The following is a 20316-nucleotide window of genomic DNA, read 5'->3' as shown; positions in this document are numbered from 1 at the left end:
GTCCTTAGGTACCTTGTAACTGTCTTCCTTTGTAATGCACAAGGCCAGTTTAGTTTCTGCAGCTTGTTTTTATTTCCTAGATCTTAAAAGAACAAGTTTCAATGAGCAAATGAAACTTAAGAACCTTTAACGTCTTATTTTAATGAAGCAGAGGCCACAGGCTTTGTAGTTGTCTCCTTTCAAGTCCGGGTTAGACTTCAAAGGTCTTGCCTTCAGGAGTTTCACACTGACTCGTTCTTGCTGTCGCTTTTTGGCAGGTCACAGCACTCTGGTGTGTACTGGGGAGAGACTGGGGTTGCACGTGCTTTAAGTAACTTCTTAGATGGAAAGAAACACTTCCAGCGTACTGTGTGTCATTCTTCCAGCTAGTGAGGTTCTTGAAAGTGTTCAAGGCCAGGTTGGATGGGGCTTGGAACAACCTGGTCTAGTGGGAGGTGTCCCTGCCCATGGCAGGAGGTGGAACAAGGTGATCTTTAATGGCCATTCCAATCCAAATCAGTCTATGATTTTATAGTTCTTCCCCACCCTGAATAATTTTCACTCCCTGGTTGCTCTCACACTTTTCTAGCCATGGCCTACCTCAGCTGGCTTGCCTTCACTGCCAGGTTGGATGCTTTGGAGGCCCTCGGGTTCTCGAAATGATCATCCTGCAGCTGACATCAGGCCTGTAGCCACTTTGGCATCTGATACTGCTTCCCAGCTGTCCTCTGTTTGGAAAGGTTTTGACAGGTTTCCTGTTCTGAAGCAGCTCTGTGCAGTGTTGGCAGCACTGAGGCTTCAGTTTGACTTGTGATAGATGCAACACCAGTGTGGTAAATCATCGCTGGGCTGTGCTTTGCGTCTCTGGGGGGAATACCTCTGCTCAGATCCCTGGTATTCTGTGATTAAAATCCAAAACTGATATTAGGCTCCAAAGCAATTCACAGCCCTTTGTTTTTGTGTGGATTTGCTGGGTACAGCACTGGTACTTAGTGTTTTTTATCCTTTCTAAATGTTAGGAGTTACTGCACGTGCCAAAATGCCTTTGCCTTGTCAAGATCCACAACTGGGAGTGGGATGTTTTGGAACCACTTGTTCTGTTCTTCCTGGTTCTTCAACTGTAAGGAGACAATGAGATTGAAGGCAGGGGTTTGGGGTGAACTTGGCTGCTGTGGTGATAGCTACAGGTTTTGGCTGGGGCACCTGGGGGTCATGGCATCCTCTTGGCTGGGACCACTGCAGGGGAAGGTTTGGTAAGAGCAGCGATGTGCAGGGTGACTGTTGGATGTTCAGGGAGCCTTCTGTGTCACCATCTGTTTGCAGAGGCGTCAGGGGATGCAGCGTGACTTCAGATGCCTTTTGGACACTCAACATCTACTGTGAGAAACCTTGTGCCCGGTGCGGTCATCTTAGTAATCCTGGCTTTGTGTTCTTGAGCTAATGCTTCTGTTTGGGTTTCTGGCACCAAAACAGGTTCTTGAGCATCTCTGAAGGCCTGTGGGGCTGAGGCAGATAGTTCAGAAATTCCCCAGTGGTGTCCTGAAACTAGATTTTTGGACTTGTTTTTTCCAACGGGTAGATTCTTGCAGTGATCCTGGACATCAAACCTCAGTTGAGTGGTGTGATCCTTCCATGGGCTCGTGGTTGACACTGATCCTGAGACCTAACACAGTTGAAGCAGCTGAGTCACCCCTGCCTTTTTGGCTTGGAAAATTATTAAATGTTAGACAAAGCTGTTGGCTTTTGGTAAACTGGGGCTCGTCTTCACAAACTGTTCAATCAGCCTCTGCTAACATTTACAAAACCTTGGAATAATCCCCGAGTTCCTGTCGATCCACTCTTGTGTAGCTGTTAGAACTGTAGTGTGAGGTGTGGTAGAGGAGGAAATGTGCTTGCTAAGGAGGTGTTCTAAAATACATTTGTGCTGAAACCCCATCTGTTAAATCTTCTTGAGCTCCTCCTGCTGACTCTGAATGTAGTAGTTTACACATTGGAGCAAAGCAGCCCAAACAGGACTGCCGTGTCCTGGTGCCGAGTTTGTGGGGTTCTCAGAGACATCTCCCCTTTGATGGATTGGGTTTGGGCTCCCCATTAATAACTTCTAGATCATTCAGAATTAAATGGAGTCGATCTTCCATGGGATTTACCCTGGGACCAGTGCTCCACACCAGTATCCAAGCTTCCCACAACTAACAGGCTTGCCTGAGGCACAGGTGGCTAAATTTAGTCTTCCAGCGAGCTTGGTGTGACCTTGTGCTGCAAGGACTTTTTCTGCTTGTGTCTCTCTCAACACGTAAACGCCGCTTTTGTGCGGTGGACGGAGCTTTGAGGCTCGACGGTGCCAAGCAGCTTTTAGTGTTTGTCACTGGCCAGCACTTCCAGTGTGGCTGTTAGCAGGAATTAATTCCAGATCTGTGTGCAGTGTGAAAGGTCCACGAGTGATCTACAGGTACAAAGCCATCCTCACTGGTGGGTATTAGGGCTTCAAAGGAGACGACGTGATGTGGTGTGTAGAGCAGATTACTTGCTAACAAACATTTCTAATTGACAGCTATGCTGAAGATTAGGGCTTGAAAGCAGAAGTTGAATCAAAGCAACTTCATACAGATGCAATTTCCAAACTGTGGGAAAGGTAATGTTTGCCTTCGAGGTAACATGAAGCTTATCTGTGCAAAATAGCACTTTACTTCAGCTTCTGGGAGAAGTTTGTAGTGTGTGTGAGATGGTGCACAGAGGTGGCCAGTTCTGGCATCTGCTTCCTTGCGTGGGTTTGCCTCCTTGTGTGAAGTGAGACATCCTCCATGTTCAACTTTGGCAACTTCTCGTTGAAGCTGCTTCTAATTAAATACATAATTCAACCTACGAGCATAATGAAGAAGATGCCTTCAGTGTGTACTCAGGCTTCTGGAGCTCTTCTGCCATCCTCCAAAAATGCCAGACTCCTCTGAAGTTGGCAGCATGCTGCCAGCTGAATGGGAGAAGTTGCTGGGAAGTTGAACAGGATTTTCAGGTGTCTGCCACGCTGTTCAGGAGCACAGCGAGTGGTGTGGGTTTTTTGCCTTGTGAAAGAAACTCTTTTGCAGGTGACTGGGCAAAACCCTTTTGGTTGGCATGGGCATGGCTTGGAGCTGCTGGGACTCCCTGGTGTTGACTTGGTTGTTGTTGGCGTGCTGGTCTCTTGCTTGCTACAGATAGAACACATGGGGGTTTTTTTCGGAAGGCTGAAATACTAATCTGATTAAGAATTAGGGTTGCTGAGTGATACACTGAGTGAACTGCAGTGGGTGAGTGTGTGACTACTCCTATTGTGTTGTGCATTTCTGGTCATTGCATCTTCACCAGGGTTGGGAAACATACGGGGAAGGGAAATAGAGTTGAAGGCAGATGAGCAGCTGCCTGTCCTGGGGAGTCTGAAATGCCTGAGACTCTTAGGATTGGGAGGATCTCTTTAAAAAGCAGGCAGCAAACTTCTGAATGTTGTTCTGGGGCTGTGTAGAAGCTGCTGGTTTAGGAGGTTGGACAAACAAAAAAAAGTGGTTGGACAAACCCAGGATCAGCATGTCCATAAAATGAGTGCTGGTAGGACTGGGCAGTTGTGTCCATGCCAACATCTGTAATCCAGTGGTGGCAGATCCTGGAGCAACCTGCAGAAGTTTGCTGCTCCCTGGATCATCCTCAGTTGTCGTGGACAGAACTGACACAAGTGTTCTGCTGCTATTAATTCCACCTTTATGAACCTCCTGCCTTTCCAGAATCCTGGGGCAGCATGAGGAGGTGGTATTTCTGAAGAACTCTGGAGGATGCCTTAGGGATTCTTACAGGAGGGGAAATCTCCAGCTGTTTCCAGGATACTGTCCATACCTACAGGTCTCCCCAGCTGTGCTGTTCAAAGGAGATTTGCTGTACAATGTACTGTGGCTTATGAGTAGAAACATTCTAGGGGGGATAGGTAGAAACGGAAAGGAGGGAAATAAAATTAGAAATTAGGGATGAAGAAAGGAATTGAACATAAAGTTCTTGGTCCCTTTAAAAGGGAAAAATTCTTGAAATTCCACCTTTCTGTGCAGAAAGTGGGAGGAGGTGGTCATAATGCCTCTCTTCAGCTTTCCCAGTGTGGGATCCAGCAGGCAGCTGGGCTGGCAATCAGCTGCTAGCCCAGAACGGGGCAGGGACAGCCAGGAGTGAAGCAGCACATGTTAATGTCCTACTGTGTGTCATACTAATTACATGCAGTGTATATACACGTAGGGATGATCCTGATGTGTCCCTGGGGCTGTTTTGCTTGTGTTCATGTCATGGCTGACCAACTGTGGGTTGCTTTTTTAGTTTCCTGCTCTGTGCCTGCTAAAAATCTAGTTTTAATCAGACTGACTTATTAAACCAGTGATTTTAAGCACGGATGAGGAGCCATTAATGTAGTTTCATACCTAAACATGAAACTTGGTATTTCAATACTTTCCCTGGGATTGAAACGTCCTATTGTGGAATGTTCACAGCTTGAAGCCTTGTTTGTTACCTCCGCAGAGGTACCTGCTGTGCCCAAAAGGGGAGATTTTGTCCTGCCTTTCCCATATATTGCTTGTCAAACCTGTTCCTGAGCTGCTCTGAGTTTCTAACCTGGCACAGAGCTCTCCAGGTATTGTTGGGTCGGTTTTCTCCTGTTGCTGTAATGAGTTAGACTTGCTCAGCAGTGGGTCTGATAAGGGGAGAAACCACCAGGAATTCCTGCTGGGGGTTCCTGCAGCTCTTTGGTTGCTCCATGTTATGAAGAGCACATGTTAAGTTTTCCTTCAGAGATGCTGTTTCATCCTGGTGTCAGTTCTAGACTGCCAACATCTTCCCAACCTTTGGGGCACCTGTGGATTGTTGTGGGGTTCACACATGGAGGAGGAGAACCAGAAGCAGCAAAAAACCTGAGGTCTCCTAAAACTCTTGAGGAGCAGCAGAGGCCCTGAGGAATGGAGACTACTCCGCTTAACTTAGTGTTGCTCCCTCTGTTTAGAGAGCCGTGGTGTCACCTGAGCATGTGATGAACTTTCTGAATCTCTCAAGTAGGGAAAAAGGATTTTAAATATCTGCATTTGGGTTACTGACTTGTGCTTAGGTCTGAGGAGGGGTATGAGCTGAGCTGGCTGTTTGAAAGAGCATTAAATCAAGAGTCTGTTAATGATTGAGTAAGCCCAGGTAGTAAGGGGGAAATGTGGAGCAAATCATTGTTGCTGCTCAGGTTAGGAGCAGCGAGTGCTCCAACAGCTCTGTTATCCTTTCTTCAAAAGAACGTGAAGAACTGGAGCAGTTCACCTTCAGATGTGAATCAAAGGGATCTTGGAAGAAAACTCCTTAGACTAGATGGGAAATTATTTTTAAATTTTTTCTTTTTAAGTATTACTGCATGATGGTCTGGGTTGAGATTGACATCTGGAGTGTGAACTCGGCCGTGTCTGACAGCAAATGCCGTTTAGCACGACTCTAAACTTACCTTAGGAGGGCTTTATCCCTCTTCCAGAGGCACTGGGAGTGGGAACATTTCTTGTGCATATGCTAGACAGATATTAACTGTGTGATTCATGTAACCCGTAAAGGGATCCTTGGAAAAGAGGAAAATAATAATAATAATACAAAATATGAGCAAAGTGCACGGTGATCATGGTAATAGGGAGCGTGTGAGGCGCGTACTGTGTGCTTCAGAGGGGAGTATAAGGTGAGTGAGTGCTGGGTAGAGGCACTTGGGGCAGATCGTGATCAGAGTCTTCCTCAAAGCGTTTTTCCATACAATAGTGAGAGTTCAAAATCCCACGTCTAAATAATTTTCATGACTCGGTGTTTAGTCGAGGTGGATGCTCTGTTTTGGCCCTTCTCCCTGAACTCGGGGCACCCAGACCCTTACTGGGCTCTGTGTCATGGGGTACGCTCTGCTCTTGCTGCAGGGGAAGCCAAAAGGGAAAAAACTCTATTTCTTTCCAATAAAAAGAGAGTAAAAAGCAGATGTTTCATATTAAGATACGTGCTTGTTTTTCCCTGAGCCACACGCTCTCTTTCTTCCAGGCTACTGTTCATTGCACAGTATCTGCAGCTGCTGCAGGGGAAAAGGTTAAATCATCTCAAAGTGAACAAGTAAAGTACTCCTTGGGTGGGCTTTCCCTGTTTGAGTTTCAAGCTCTGGAAGCTGTACCAGACAGGTCAGGGTTTGGGAGCAGAGGCTCACGTTGAAAGGATAAAATAGAGTTCTCTTTGTGAGCGTCCTCAGCCGAGCTGTCACATCTCTGTGCTTCCAGGCCGAGGTGTCACCAAACCACATCATATGGAATGATTGCTGCTGGAAGCATGTAGTGCAGCTCCATGCTGGGGACACCTCAGGTACAGTCAGGGAAAACATCTCGTGAAATTTAATTTAGAATAAGCAGGGCTCTGTTCCTGATGAGTCAAAAGATTTAAAGAATCTCATTCCGTGATATTCCTGTGTTGCAAGTAGGCTCTACCTGAACTTGCCTTCACGTTTTCTCTAAATTTTGTATTCTTGTGTTATTTGAGGCACTGTTCTGTTCCCTTTCATCACGAAGAGGGCTGGCATCAGTTTTGAAGCCTTTAATATTTTGCTGTTAATAAAGTGTAGGCTCCTGTTGTGTGTTAGGGACAAGCAGTTTACTGGGAATATCGAAGCTTCATGTGCTGGGATTGCATTGGGCATGGCATTAGGTAACTCCAAAAAATATTTGCTGTTTTCCTTTTGTAAAGACAGAATTGAGATCTAGACCTGTTCACAGCATTCCCTTGCTGTGTTGGAAGTATGTGGGCTACTCACGAGTTAAGGGAGTTGGGAGAGAGATGTCAAATGGGTTTTGTAAGCCGCAGGTTTGTATAATTCTATTTTTTTACCTTGGTGTGAGCTGACGAAGGCTGTTCTGAGCAGTGCCCAAGTACAGTGCAGGATAAAGGCTGACTCTTTTTCTTCAGCTGAGCAGAATGAATGTAGATGTCAGCTTTAGGGTGTATGCAGGGAGGAATTTGCAAATTACTGAGTCCAAGCAGGACCTTTGCTTCAAGTGCAGTTATGGATGTATTCATCTTTCTGTCCGGCTCTTCCTCAGGCATTGAATGTGTTTGGTTTTGGCAAAAAGACAGCAAAATCTACTCAACAATGTATGACTTTTCCCCCTTTGACCCTGCTGCTTTCCATGTTTTAAGGGCAGACAGCCTTAATGTGTCACTGAGGTCCTTTCTGCTTCACTGCTGCTCTGCTGGTTTTGATATCTACTGATAATCGGCAGATAATGTTGCTGATTTACTCACAGTAAAATGCTGTTTATTGAGTCTGTGCAGTCAAAGTTCGTGTCTCTTCCCCTTCTGCCAAGAAGTGGTTATTTACACCTGTGTGACGTTAAAGGGTCAGCGGGGGGTAAGTCAGGTCACAAAGCCATCAGTGGTGCGTGTGGCAGGACAGTCCACTCCTGCTGCCCGAAGGTCCAGAGAGGGTTAAATGGAGCTGGCGGGAGGTGGGCTCAGATGTTGTTCAGGTAGCCAGGGACTCTTGTGGCTACAAAAACTTTGTGTGAGTCTGGAGAAGAACTGGACACACGCTCGTGAAGAGGCTGCCCTGAGTGTTCTTCACAGAATTGTAGAATGGCCTGTGTTGGAAGGGACCCACAGGGATCAGCGAAGTCCAGCTCCTCACCTTGCACAGGACAACCCCAGCAATCACACCCAGAGCACTCAGATGCCCAAACTGACTTGGGGAGGCCCAGGAATACAAGCCACTGGAGGTGGAAAAATGCCCGGAGAAGTTCAGTATTCTTACTCTCTTCCTTTCCTTCCCGAACATCTCTGCACAGCTCCTGTTCCAAACTGGAGGTCAAGCGAGCTGTGCCCTATCCTTTGGTTCACCTCTGTGCCTCCTGGAGGATGTGATGTGAGGTGTTTCACCTCTGAACTGGATCATCAAATGCAACTCCTGGCGCTGCACAGACACCCCTGCAATCCCACCCTGTGCCTGAGAGGTTGTCCAAACGCTCCTGGAGCTCTGGCAGCCTTGGGGCTGTGACCATTCCCTGGGGAGCCTGGGCAGTGCCCCAGCACCCTCTGGGGGAAGAACCTTTTCCTAATATCCAACCTAACCCTGCCCTGGCACAGCTTCAGTTTCATATATTTAAAGGTTTGTGCTGAAGCTGTCTGCAGAGTTGAGGTGTCCTGAAGGTGCTTTAATGGTCTGCAGAGACCTGATATTTTTCCATATGGTTGTGGAATGCTTTGGTTGAGAGTCTGCTCATGTGAACCCCCACTGATCAAGGACTGATGGGTTGCTTTTGAGATAAGTCACTTGTTTTTGGAGAATTACACATCCCAGAGAATTACACAATCCTGGGCACTGCTAAGCTAGGTTCTCACTGAGCTCAACACAAGTGCTGGAGCATCACGCTGGCTCCCGAGGTTGCTTTCCATCATCTAATGCTGGTGGGAGCCGTTGCACCTTTTCTGCTGTGCTTGATGGTGTGAACACTTTGGAGTAGGGCAGTGCCCATTAGGTTGGAATTTGAATATTATTCTTGTGCTTTAATTTGGGAAGAGTACAAACACCTCGAGCCTAAAGATGAGAAGCTTTTTTAAAGTGTTACCCAGAGTTTTGTGCTGCTAACTGGTAATAAAATAATAATGAACTGAAGTACAAAAGATCCAAGAACTGTCTGTGTACCAGCTTCCTGAGAGAATTACGGAGAAGTGGATTTGTAGAGTCACCTTCCCTGCTGTGGCAGAAGCCATGTCCTCCTCGGGGAGCCAAAAAGGGGCTGTGCTGTACCCCCACCTTGGAAGCACTGTGCCACAGAAGTCACACCTCCTGAGTCAGGCTGGCACATATTTCCCCAGCCCCTGGAGGAGACGAAAGACCTGGTTGTGTACCCCAGGTAGCAAATATCAGCTTTTCACACGATGCCTCCAAGGACGTTAGTTTTTACTCTGAAACTGAAACAAACTTCTCATCTGCTCCTTCCTTTGAAAATGAATGGGGAAAACAATCTGCAAGGCTTCAAGCTTCTGGTGGAGCCTTGTTCTCTCACACTGACAGCTCAAAGAGGTTGTGAGGGTCTTTGTGGCTTCTCCAGCCAGTGTGGTAGTGTTTCTGTGATTCTGTGATATCCAGATAATGGTTTAGGTTGGAAGGGACCTCAAAGCTCATCTCGTTCTGACTCCTACCATGGGCACGGACACTTTTCACTAGACGAGAGCCCTGTCCAGCCTGGTCTTGAATACTTCCAGGGATGGAGAGTCCACAATCTCTCTGTTCCAGTGCCTCACCTGGAAGAAGTAAAGAACTTCTTCCTAAAGTGGCCTTTGAGGGCTGACCACGCTGCTTGCTGGCCATGTGCTGGGAAGAGACAGCTTTGCTGTGGTTCTCTTGACTGGTGCAGAGGGGCTTGTCCTGAATACAGGTGTGTGGGACCCGTGCCCAGCTCCACACCCCTGAATGCTTCATGTCTTCCTGCCTTTGGCACTCTGGAAAATAAGTAACTCTTCTTGCTGAAGTGCCTGGTACAAAGCAGAGCATCCTCGTGGAAGGATATTGCACAACCCCTGAATGGTTGTACAACATCAAGGCCTGTTCAGCTCCAGGTGTCTCTCCAGGCCTGAGGCCTCGCTAGAACCATCTGGGCTAGGACGTGTCACAGGAAATGGGCTCAGTGTCTGGAGCTGCTAATGAAGCACAAAAAGAGTTAATTCTTTGTCAAGAGCTAGAAAGGATCCCTCTTGCTATTCATAGTTTCACACTTCCTCTTTCACTGTCATTCTTCGTTCTGCCTTATTCTTCCCTTCACCCAGGGACCTGGTCCCTGGATTCTCCTTGATATCAGGCTTTGGGCATTGAGGCTGGATGGAAAGGGAGAGGCTGGAGCTCATTACAATGATAAACTGGTGCTCTGACCAGGCTGTCCACATATTCTCACTTGCTAGCCAATGCTTTCTGCTGCTGCCAGAGGTGCCTTTCTGCTCCATGCCATGCTTGCAGCTGAACGAGGTTCCTGCCTTCCCAGCCACGTTTAACATGGGCAGGATTCCTGGATGTATGGCCAGGGACAGGATGGAGACCAAGCTCCTCATTTTGAACCTTGGGTTCTTTCCAGATGCTGTGCTTCAGGTCAAAAGCTCTGTTAAAAAAGATCTTGAATGAGGTGGGGATGGGTTTTGTCACTTGGCCTTGCCAGTGGGAAGTGGCAGAGTCTGACCAGCGTGGGGATTTTCCCATGGTACACTTTGATCCTCTGTAACATGCTGGTCGTCTTGTACTTTGAGCAGAACGTGAATAATGCCTAACCCCCTGGTTCAAACCTGAACCTCAGAATGGCATGAGATGACTTCCTTACCTTTATTCCTAAAGTGAATCATTGTACCATGAAGTGTGTTATAAATAGGCTTCTGTTTCGCTTCCTTGTTCGGAGTCACCACCAAATGCTGGGATTGGTGGAAGGAAACTGAGTAAGTTTCTGGCCAATGAACCCCATCTGGAATTTTTATGCACAGCTTTTGGTTTTCTTTCTAAGTTTAAGTAGGGCGTGTTCCAAGTGGCAAGAGAGCAGAGCTGAAAGGGTGTTCAGCATTTAAATATGTGGACTGTCATGTTAATGGGGTGCTCCAGTTCTTTGCCCAGGAGTGGATGACAAGTGACTAAATAAAGCTGCAATCCCTGTTTTCCTGTGAATGGGTGCTTGTGTTTTTCCTTTCTTGTAGGTCTTGGTTTGGTACAAGTTTGGCTGGTTCTTCCTTGCTGCAGCCTCTGACCTGGTCAAATAACTTGGAATGACTTTAGTACCAAGTAGAACAAAAGCTGGCCTTAAATGCTTCACAATAAATTTAATATTGAGGGCTACGATCAGCTCCCTAATGCCTTTTCATTTGAGAGGAATGAGTGCCACTGCTTGCACACTGGAGTGGTGGCATATGTTCCTTGCACTGGTGGTTGGCTTCATTCCGGAGCTGGTGCTGGATAATTGCAGAGGAGGGTTAATTAATGAGAGCTGTTGGGCTGTGAGGGCTTTCGAAGTCTGCTCCAGCCCCAGTGAGGAATCCTCCAGGCTTCTTGAGGACAGAAACTGTGAACAACATCAGAAGGGCACGGATGTGACTTGGACTGGACTGACCACAAGCTTCTGAAAGGACAGGGCAGAGGTGGACACCAAATTCCTGTGTGCTTCAGTCACAGTGGTGTCACTCAGCAGCACAGCCACAGTGGCTTCGGTCTGTCTTGCACTTCATGTTGGAGAGAGTAAAAATGCTCTCTGGTTTAAGATGTTAATATGGACCTTTACTGTTACGTTGCTGTAACAGTTGGAAAAAGAAGGATAAAGTGCTGACTTAACTTGGAGTACCCATTGGGGAGCTGATTGCTTGTAGCCTGTGTAAGGGAGTCTCCTGTGGTGTTTCAGAAGAACCTTCTTCAGATGACAGAGCTTCTCAGAACTTCAACTTGCTTTTTAAAATTTTCATTTTTGTTAGAACCATCCATGTGTTTTCGTCCAAAGGATGTTACAGGCCCAAGTTTTGAGTACAGAACAGGCTGTCTCTGGTTGCTTTGGGCAGAGTTACCCAGAAATAGTTTCATTTTGGTTTGATTTCCACACCCCCTGTTACAGTGCACTCCCCCTCAGGAATTGCTATTTGGGCCCTGTGCTCTGGAAGGTGTTTTTTAAGGAAAAAAAGTCACAGACAAACAAAAAAAACCCCCATATGCTTCCTTCTGACCAAAGTGCCTGGAGCACAGCAGGAGATGGAGCCAGCCCAGGGATACTGCATCAAAGGAGTTCAGGTTTGGGAACCTGTTTCCCAAGGTGGGGAAACACAGCTTACCAAAAACCAAACCTCCAATTACTGAAGAGACGGAAACATCTATTTTTTAAGAAAACTCTGTCTTCTGAACTAAAGTTCACATTATTTATTGCATGGAAAGCTATGAGTTTGCCCTGATAGCGGGTAAGGAGAATGATTTTCCTATGAGCAGTGGGGTTTGGCTCCATTTCATCCCCAGTACTTGGAAGCTGCCATATCCAGCTGAAAACAAACAATGCCTTTTTGTTTTTAAGCAGCATACAGTAAGATTGGAAGTCACTGGTGTGAGCTGTCGCATGGAGACTTCCTGAAATGTGCTTTCTTCCTTGCCAGGTTCAGTACAGATATGAGTGCCTGGCTGCTCTGCTGCTCCCGCGCCCCAGCGCTCGCTGCCCTGTGATTTTGGATAACAAGCCTAAGAAGTGAGTTGCACCTCGTGTGGTGAGTGTCACATGCCTTTGATATTCTGGAGTGTCTTAGCTTGGAGATATTCAAATATTCCTTCCTAAAAAACCCAAACTCGCCTGTATTTGATAAGAGGCACCTCCCCTACGGAAACAGGGAGAACTGAGGCTGTTCCATCTGGAGAAGGGAAGGTTGTGTGGACACCTCAGAGCACCTTCCAGGATCTGAAGGGGCTGCAGGGAAGCTGGAGAGGGACCATTCATCCAGAACTGTACTGACAGGACAGGGGAGAATGACTTCAAACTGAAATAGTTTAGGTTAAATATAAGGAAGGAATTGTTCCCTGGGAGGGTGGGGAGGCCCTGGCACAGGGTGCCCAGAGCAGCTGTGGCTGCCCCTGCATCCCTGGCAGTGTCCAAGGCCAGGACATGGCTTGGAGCACCCTGGGCTAGTGGAAGGTGTCCCTGCTCGTGGCAGGGGGTGCAACAAGCTGAGCTTTCAGGTTCCATCCAACCCAAACCATTCTATGATTCTTTGATTCTCCAAATAAGGCAAGACACTAAAAATCCAGTATGGTGTCTAGATTATCAATGAAATATCTGCCAAGCCTGTGGAAGGACTCTTAGAGACCCAAATGCAAGTTGTTCAATTCTTATTCCTTATTTCCATTTTAATTTTTTTTCCCCCTCTCAGTTTTGTCAGCATTTTTCATCTGAAGTAACTTACCTGGGAACTTACATTCCTTTCCCTGGCTTTATTTTTAGAACGACACGTGTAGAGCTGAGAAGTAGGTAGCTGCAGTGCTGCTCGTCAGTGACGAACAAGGAAATTGGGCAGGATTAAAGGCAAGGAGAGTCCAGAGTCTTGTGGTGAACTGAGAGCAGAGTTGTTGTGTTCTGCATCTGAGTGTTTGAGTGACAAATAAAATAAGGGCCAGGTTACCTGTTCTATAGCAGCTGACCTGGAATGAGCAGAGAACTCGAAACTGAAGTTGTTGGGAAAATTTTCCTCTCCAGAAATCAAAAGGAAATAGCATTTGTAGGTGAGAGTGTTGGACTGATTCCAGTGGGGATAGATCCCTGGATTTCATTAAAATGAACCAGCGAGTGTTCTGGTTTGGTGAGGGTGGTGACCTTTAGGGAGTGCCAGTCCCTGCTTGGCACAAGGGTTTTTTGGGGTGTACATAAAGGCTGAAACTGGCACTAGAATTCCCTTTCTGGACTTCTGAAAAAGCATTTATGTAGCGATAAACTATTTTTTCCTGTGCGGACTGAGTGATCCTGATTAAGTCATTGGGGTGTTTTGTTTAGGGCCATAATTGTGCAGCATCCTTTGGGAATGTTGTTTCTATTTTTGGCCAAAGTGATGTGACAAAATAAATTCTTTCAAAATTGTCATTTCCATTTAGAATTTTCTCTGTAGAAAGCTTCATGAGCTTCTTGTCTTTTGGTAATTTCAGCTGGGGGCGAGGGGTGTGTGATGGATGGGGCCACAGTTTCATCCTCTCAGCATCTTCCAGCCTGGAGGAGAAATCTGGTTCCACTTTTGCTTGATATTGTATCTCAAATTATTTTTGCAGCTTCATTCCCTAAAACCAATTTGTCTATTTTTGGTGACAGTAGTAGGAGTGTCATTAATTGTTGAAAAGTGTTCAGTTTGAGCAATTCAGGCTGGTTCTGTGCTTTAATATCTTCTATGAGCCCAGCAGAGGCTGTGTCATCTGCCTGGGCCTTGTTTCACATTATTTTTTTTCTCAAAGAGAAAACAGTCTAAAGCTTTGCTGTTGTGATGTTGTGGAGGGTTTCTTTTGGAACTGAAGTCACTGGCTTGTTTTTCTGCATGCTGCCTGTAAGATATCTGGGATCTTGGGAAGTTTTTTTGACTCACATAAACCTGTTTCCTGAGGTTTGGGTTCGTAGCATGCTTTTTCACTTGGGTGAAGCTGGTTTCCTGTTCCTGCCTCCTTTTATCTCTCCGTATATTTTAATTTAATATTTAAAGAAGCGCTGCTTTTCCCATTCCATGGCTTCCACAGGTGCTCCTGTGAGCCAGCACTCTGCCTCATGCCATTACTTGTCTGTGTGTGTCCTCACCTGCGTGTTCCCTGCCTCAGGATCCCCGAGGTCTGCTGGCCTGACTTCCCAGCTCCAGTGAAACCAGTGCCAGATGCTTCCCTCCCACATTTGTGCTGCAGAGCCAGACGCTGCCCATGTGAGTGAGGAGCTGGCTCTTGGCACTGCCGTGGTGACCTCAGTGTGCTTGGTCAGCCACGTCCAGCTTGAGGAATTTGGCCTTAGGTGCAAATTTTTTTCCCTGGATGGCATAAATGAGCAAGAGCAACAGCAGCTGCAGCCTCAAGCTGATGTCCAGAACCAGGGAGACAGCAGAGAGGGCTGCAGGTGCCTCCTCTGTACCCTGCTTGCATCCTGAGAGCGGCCCTGGTAATGTGGGGAAGCCAAAATTTCTTCTTGTACATGGAGCTTTCTAGTTGTATTAGTCATCCATCAGGCTTCTGGATTATTTAAGTGCTTCAGCTCTCCTCAAAAAACAGCAATATCTATTTGTAGAAAGGTACATCATGTGAAGTGCAGTTCCCGTATATTAGAGCTGCCTGCTGGAGATGTTCTTGGGAATGCTGCCCCTCCAGTTGTGGGCCTTGAGGAGCTGGAGAGCCTCTATCACAGATCCGAAATCTTAAAGGCTTCTGGTTGGTCTTGTGGACGTGAATGGTGATACATTAGAGCTCCTCTCAACTTCTCCCACAAAATCACTCCTCCTGTTCAGCCCAGTGCAGCCTCAGCTGGTGGGTGTTGGTCTGCAGACACTGAGAAACCCTGAGGAAAAGATGATCTGTAGCATTAAGGGAAAATACTCTTCCATTAGGCATGGGAGAACTCCTGACTCAAATGGTGACAGACCAAAACCCTCTTCTCTAACTCTTGAACTTGTCCTGGCTTGAACTAAGTCTGAAAGTGCCTAGAGCTGAGCTGGCCCGTTTTTAAGCTGTAAGTTGTCTGTCTGTGCTGTTTGCAGAAAATCTTTAGGATTTTTAGTTGGTAGCTAGAAAGTTAATTCCAATACAGCATGATTATATCCTCATAAACTTAGAGAAAACTCAAATCTTGGTGGGGTTTGTAATGTGTGTGAGTTGACTTCATTGTATTTTAACCCAGAAATTAAACGTGAGCTTTCATGTAAGGTTCTGAGATTCACAGACTGGCAAAACACTTGTCCTTGCTTATGCAGTCTGGCTTTTATGTAACTCATTATTTTTGCTCAAATGTTGCAGATAGTCGGTTTCCTCTAGCAACAGCCACCAGATGTTTCACTGAACAAGACTTAATTCTTTAAAATTGACCTGTGAGAAATGTGTGAAGGCGAACAGGGAGGCGGAACAATTGTATGTCAGCGTGATTTCCATTTCCTTGCTGAAATCCCACTGCAAGCCTTGCAGTTTGATTCCAGCAACGATGGATCCTGATTTTTGTGGTATACTATGAGGCCTTTTCCGTGGTTTTTAGTGCTTCCATAAGTGCAGTGCTGGGAGCAGGGGGATGGGATTGAGCTGTCTTACAACAATTAGTGTTACTTGGGCAATTAGCACTGTATGGATTAATTCTATTTGGTGGATATGCCACCATGGGAATCCTGCTGTCTGTAGGTCTTCTGTGATCCCCCTTGTGCTTTGCTAGACTATTTCCTATTTCTCTATTTCATATTTCCATGGGAAACCAACTCCTACCTCAGTTTTCCAGCTGGGGGAAGAGGTGATCCAGTGTTTTACTGGGGGACATGGGGCAAGTGGTCCTGGTGGTCACTGCAAGAAGTTCCCAGCAGCTCTTGTCTCTGAAACATCCCCATTTTGGGGGTTTGTCCTGTCCATCCAGGACCACTTTGTGTGGGAGAAGATTGCACAGGGATTCTTTGCTGGGGGTGAATGATCCATGACCTGGATTTTTGGGTCTGTTGTTTCCTTGTCCAGGTCTGCAGAGACTACATAAATCAAGGCAGAGCTGTGCCATTTCTCTCCCCCATGAGGATATCTTGCTCCCATTGTGCTGCTTCTTGTGCAGTTTGGACATGGAGGTGTGCAGTGATCTCCAAGAGGAAATTTACTGGTCTGTAACTGGGGGTACTGGTGATAGCTCTGTACCTGAGAAGTAAGGATTGGGTAGAGGAGTTCAGCTCTGCAGATGTTTTCAAGGTTTTGGAGATTAAAGCATCTGCTGGTTTAGGCTAAAGGTGCTTCTGCACCTTTTCCAGTGCTGGAAATGCTTCAGGACACAGTGTGGATGCTCTGCTCCAGTCTTCAAAATTAGGGATTTTGGTATATATTGAACTTTTTTTTTGGTGATTTTTCAGATGTTCTTGGTGTCTGCCACAAAATTTTGGCACCACTTAAGCCAGAGGTAACTTGAATGTCCTTTCCTTGTAGTAAGATGTGTGACTGGTACTCGAAGTAGCATCCTGAACTCTTTTCCCTTGTGCTGCTTCTTCCAGTTTTGAAATTCAGCGTTTCCTGTCCTGTTTTCTCCTGATGGGATGGTGGAGGGGGGCTGTGCTACATCCCAGCATTCCAGAAACCTGTGAGGGTGGAAAATGTGGCTGCAGTTTGAGGGAAAGCTGTTGCTGCTTAGCACAACCAATGTGTTAAGTATAACACGAACGAGAGCCTTTATGTTCTGGCATTGTTACACAGAACTACTGAAAGTTACTGCAGGATGGGGGAAGCAGAACTCCTCGAGTTTGTGTGTTTATTGTGGGGTGTTAGAGGAATCATGAATGTCCAGTTGTCCCCAAGTTCCTTCTCTGTCCAGTTCATGGAGCAACAGTGTGTGACAACCTGTTCCTGCTGGGAGCAATGGTGGCACCGACCAGTGCCTTTCCTTGTGCTGGTTCTGAGGCTTCTTTAACCTCTCAGGAGGATGGTGAGGCCCTGACACAGGTTGCCCAGAGAAGCTGTGGAAGTGTCCAAGGCCAGGTTGGATGGGGCCTGGAGCAACCTGGGATAGTGGAAGGGGGATGGCACTGGGTGAGCTTTAAGGTCCCTTCCAACCCGATCCAGTCTGGGATTCAGCTGGCAGCCAGCCCTGCAGTTCTGGAGTTGACTCACTGAGAGGTCAAACAAGTGCCAGAGCTGGTGCAAAGGAGAGAGTTGAGGGTGTCTGATGGATGGAGGAGCAGGAAGGTGCCTTTTGGAGTAGCTGGATGTTAACTGGGGTACACGTCTGATGTGTGTGTACCAGGCATGCCTGTGCGGCAACCTGGGGGCTGCTCAGCTCTTGAGTCAGAATTACCTCGTCCCAGAATTACAGAATCATTTAGGTTGGAAAAGACCTTTAAGATAAAGTCCAACTTTTGACCAATCACCACCTTTTCAACCAGAACAGAGCACTAAGTCTACCATCAGTCGTTTCTTGAACACCTCCAGTGATGGTGACTCCACCACCTCCCTGAGCAGCCCATTCTGATGCTTCACAACTCCATCTGAGAAGAAATTCCTCCTGATGTCCAACCTGAACCTCCCCTTGCACAGCTTGAGGCCATGTCCTCTTATCCTGTCGCTCCCTCAGCCCCCAGACACCTAAAGAAAGCCTGGGTTTGCCTCCTACTCTGTCCTTCCTCATTGTAACTGTGCCAGTGTGGGGCTGTCACTGCTCATGGAGCTGCTCTGTCCCTCCCAGCAGCATTGGAGGTGTGACCCTGACCCATGGCTGCCAGTGCTGGGAGGCTCTGCTGTGCTGGAGTTGCCTTGTCTTCGCCTAATTTCAGCTTTTAGCCTGTCTCAGCCTGGCTGCTGAACTGCTAATGCTCTGCTCATGGTCTGTTACGTCCCTGGAATGGGCTGGAGGAGCCTGAGCTGCTCTGTGCTGTGGAAGCAACGTTTCAGGCCCATGGGGTGCTGTGGGGCCATTTGGGGGTTCACCTGCAGGCAGCTGCTGGGAAGTGCTTGTAGATTGGATAGATGTTGCTGGGATAAACTGATTTTTATCTGGGAAGGTTTCCTTGCTGCTCGCTTCCTTTGGGTCATGAATCTGGAGGTAAACACTTAATTGTTTCAATTCTAAGGATTTGGAGCTTTTTCTCATCACCTCAACCCCTCATTTCTGAGCTTCAGCAGTTGCAGATGGTTGAGTATGAAACATTTCCTGTGTGTCTGAGAGACTAAGATCGAATCTAAAAGGGACCTGTCTTAGTGAGCAGCATCCCTGCCCATGGCAGGGGGTTGGAATGAGGTGGGCTTTAAGGGCCCTTCCTGCCCAAACCATTCCATGATTCCACGAGCGTGGGGATTGCTGTACATACGGAGCTTTGACTCTCGCCCAGACTCTGTGGCTGTGCTGTTGTAAACAGAGCCAGGAGGGCTGGTTTTGAGCCGTGCTGAAGGCTTGGTCTCACTGACTGCTTTCCTGGGAAAAAAACCCACTACCAGGAAAACTAAAGCTTGATTGCTGAGTTTTGTACCTGATCACTGCCTAGATCAGGTATAAGCTGCTTTTTTGTGTTTGTACATGAATTGGGAAAATTGTCATACGGTACCTCTGACCTTTCCTTGGAACAAACCAACCCCACTGCTAACGTGCACCTATCACAGTAAACCAGGGAGTAATCCCTGGAAAAGACTATAAAATCATTATAATCCTTTCATTTCTCAGCATACAAGTGTGTAAGGGATGTCAGGAGATACTTGGGCATCATCACCTGTATCTGGTAGTGTTTCAAGGGACACCAGAAGAGCTGGCCCCTGGAAGTGGCATCTCCTGTTTCCTGTCGGAAGTCCTTTGGTGTGAGCGCTCCCAGGTTGTGCTGTGCAGCATTTGCACATGTGGGAGAGGAGAGATCAGCTGCAGACAGGGACTATCCGACCTCCTTCCTGGCCAGCTGGCAGGTGATGTGATTTCTACAGGCAAATACATGGTTGTTGTCATCTTCTCTTCCTCAAGCAGCAGCAGAGGTTTGCGGGGCTATAAATCACTTCAGAGAGTGCAGGTAGTGAAGCCAGGTCCCTTGGGGACATCAGACTGGTACTTTATAGATGTGGTCAAGCAATGATCCATCGCAAATAAGAGGTTGATTATATTTAGGTAGGTTGTTCCCTTTTCCATGTGCAGCTTCAGCTTGTCCTGAGATGCAGCCTGTGAGGGATGATGGCCAGACAAGCATGGTTGAGAGTTTATTTTCATTTTAATGTTGCCCTCAGCTGCTGGGAGATCTAATTTTTAACATTTCCTGTAGCAGGAGGCAGATGGCCCTCAGTTTCCTTCTCACCTAAACTTTCTTCTCCAGGTGAATGAGAATCAAATCTGGGCAGTTCTTGTGACAAAACAGTGTTCTTCCAATTCTTGTTCTCTCACTTATCGATGGAAATGGAAAATGGGTTAAGAAGACCTTTCTGATGCAGATTTCTAAATTGGCCATGGTTAATTGTATCAAGCTTTTCTTTTTCTGGGATGCCATCTTTGGGGGCATGGAGCTGCTCCTGTGAACAAGGACAGTGGTTGCCCTCAAATGAGCTCTGAAGGTCACAGGTTCAAGAAAGGATGAGCTACCTCGTGTGGCCCAAGCTGCAGGGCACTGTTCCATGAGCTGTGGGAACAAGAGGCTGCACAGATTCACCCAGAGCAGGGTGAGTTCAGTCAGGGAGGAGAGCCAGTCCAGCACGGTTGCATTGATGATATCACAGGTCCTGAGGTGGTCTGCAAGTCCTTGGCTCCAACACGGAGCATCGCTGTGCTCTTCCCGTGCTCCCAGGGGCTTGGCTGGCTGGTGCTTGTCCACCACACCTGCACTCTCGTGGCATTTCTCTGAATAATCTGAAATGCCCTTGTGCCACCTGCCTGTTTTCATGATCTGTCTGAGAAGACTCAGCTAGAAATAGCCTGAATTTTCTTCCGCATGCGGTGATTCGAAAGCGTACTTTGTGGCTGAGTACAGAGCAAATCATTTCTGGGTTTCAAACCACAAAGGATGATGTTTGAAAAAGTGCCTGAAGTACTGGGCTGTTGTCTAGAGATGCGATCAAGAGGTGCTGTCTTTCCTTGTGGAAGAACTGCCTTGTAGGCAGGAGAATTGGGCTTGCTTTTCCAGCTTTCTCAAGGTCGTGTTGTTGGCATGGGTCAG

At 47.1% G+C, this 20316-nt stretch overlaps 1 protein-coding gene across 3 annotated transcripts in view; it reads left to right on the top strand.

The window, feature by feature from the left end:
* The window catches only part of CSNK1G1 (casein kinase 1 gamma 1), a 105568-nt gene that overhangs the window by 7948 nt on the left and 77304 nt on the right, over nt 1-20316 (top strand). Inside the window, exon 2 of one of the 3 annotated variants that reach the window (XM_069025489.1) lies at nt 12124-12212. The exons of 1 other annotated variant lie outside the window; for it this stretch is intronic. The gene's annotated coding sequence lies outside the window, so the exon portion shown is untranslated. Of the gene's footprint in view, nt 1-12123; nt 12232-20316 lie in introns of all 3 variants that reach the window. One more of the 3 variants, XM_069025488.1, reaches the window with a different exon arrangement.

Source organism: Aphelocoma coerulescens, chromosome 10 (genome assembly GCF_041296385.1).
Source record: "Aphelocoma coerulescens isolate FSJ_1873_10779 chromosome 10, UR_Acoe_1.0, whole genome shotgun sequence".
Classification (NCBI taxonomy): domain Eukaryota; kingdom Metazoa; phylum Chordata; class Aves; order Passeriformes; family Corvidae; genus Aphelocoma; species Aphelocoma coerulescens.
The sequence above is the reverse complement of the archived record's forward strand: the minus strand, read 5'-3'. Positions and strand labels throughout refer to the sequence as shown.